Here is a 2,041-nt window from a genome sequence, read left to right as displayed (position 1 = left end):
TCAAGCGGTGTGGGTTCGTAGCTTAGCAAAGTCGTACTAAAACATTTGACAGATTTTTGAGCGCCGTGTACCACATAAAATTGTTTCGAGGTCAGTAAACACAACCAGAATTCATACATAAGGCACACGGGATTATAAGGGACACTGTCGATTTTCACAAAAATCGAAGGATTGATTTTAAGTGTGCCGTATTTTCCAAAAAACACGGTAATAACGACGGCCAGCTAGCATGCGCTACCAAAAATAGTGCTTTGTTGTGTATCTGATGGACGAAAGCTAAACCAGTTCCACACCACTGAGGTTGCAGCATTTTTACAAACCAATTCTGGTTCATCCGTTTCATTCAACAATCCGCTTTCGCCTTTCTCATTCTCTTGCCGGACATTACACCGGTATTACCGTGAATGGTATGATATGGCCAGTGTTGGGGAGTAACGGAATACATGTACCGCCGTTACGTATTTAGAATACAAAATATGAGTAACTGTATTCCGTTACAGTTACCGTTTAAAAAGGTGGTATTCAGAATACAGTTACTTTGTTGAAATAAATGGATTACACGGCGGTACTTTCCTTTTTCATATTGTCGCGGGTCAGGACTGTTTGGGTTTGTTTGACAGCTACGCTCTGTTGTTCCAGGCGGCAGCGTTACGGTTGCCATGGTTACAGAGCGCTCTCTCTCTCTGCGTGTTTCCTGGGTGAGAGAGCGCCTTTTTTGTTGTTGTTGTTGTGCTATGCTAAAAGGCAGAATGCTACAGGCATGGCCCTAAAGAATGTAGCCTCATGGGCAGTGTAGTCCGTGCTGCAGCGAGAATGGACTACCATACACGTTATGTGTCTGTGAGCGAGGGAGGGAGAGAAAGGAAAAGTCCGAGCTGTCACGGAGCAAAAACGGGAGCTGGAAGCATGTAAATATAATAATAACCACTGCAGCCAAGAAGAGTGCCTGGAGAGCCCAGTTGTAAGTAAGCTATTAAGACTCAACTGTACACTGTGTTCGTGTTTTCCTCCGGAAAAAATAAGTTCCGTTGGAGCAGCCTTTCAACGCCTCTCTCTGTCTCTCGCTAGCAAAGTTGACCCAGACAACAAAGTAAAGCTAGTTTTCAGCTACGAGCCCAACACGGAACCCACCGTATTAGCCAGATGTCCCTTTACTACGGTTCGGAGCCGCGGACCTTCAGTAACAGTAATAAATCACAGCAATAGTACATTCACGTAGTTGTAAAAAGCATGATAATATATTAAGTAATCCAAAGTATTCAGAATACGTTACCCTCATTGAGTAACGTAACGGAATACGTTACAGAATACATTTTGGGGCATGTATTCGGTATTCTGTAATGGAATACATTTTAAAAGTAACCTTCCCAACACTGGATATGGCCCAGCCCTAGTTGAGCACTTGGTAGTGTTGCCCTACAAAGAGACCACATCCTCACTTCATCATGTATGTGCTGTTTTTGGTGTTCACATTGTTTGAAAATGTACATTTGAAAGACACAATTTAAAAAATGTATATTTATTTTAAAACTAAATGCTTAGTTTTCTATTGAAGTGTTTGTGTTACGTTTTCCACTGTGCAGAGTGGAGGAAATTGATGAACACAAATCAATATGACATTTCATCCTTCCCTTTGTATTAATTTTCATGGTCAACCCCCTTATTTCCATGAAAAAAAGGAAATCGAAGCGTTAACACCCCCCCCCCAACTAAAATCCATCTTCCTTTACTTTTTACTGCCTGCTGAGAAACTCATTTCAGATTAGCACCCATGGTCTCAGCTGTTTTCAGAGCAGGTTGCTATGATTTCTGGCTGTATGGAATATGCAGCATAACTTCTGGTGTCCTATACCAAACTGTCTGTATACAGGCACTAGGATGATGCAAAGAGTAAAACAGATTATGTAGTAAATCTGCATCTGTGTATTAATCATAAAGAAGTTGTTAGTTTAATAAAAACCTCAAAGTCCAAGGGTGTTTTTTGCACACTGTAACCCAACAGTTTATTTCTTGGCTTACACACACACACACACACACACAC

Source organism: Pelmatolapia mariae, linkage group LG14 (assembly GCF_036321145.2).
Source record: "Pelmatolapia mariae isolate MD_Pm_ZW linkage group LG14, Pm_UMD_F_2, whole genome shotgun sequence".
Classification (NCBI taxonomy): Eukaryota; Metazoa; Chordata; class Actinopteri; order Cichliformes; family Cichlidae; genus Pelmatolapia; species Pelmatolapia mariae.
This window is presented reverse-complemented; position numbering follows the sequence as displayed.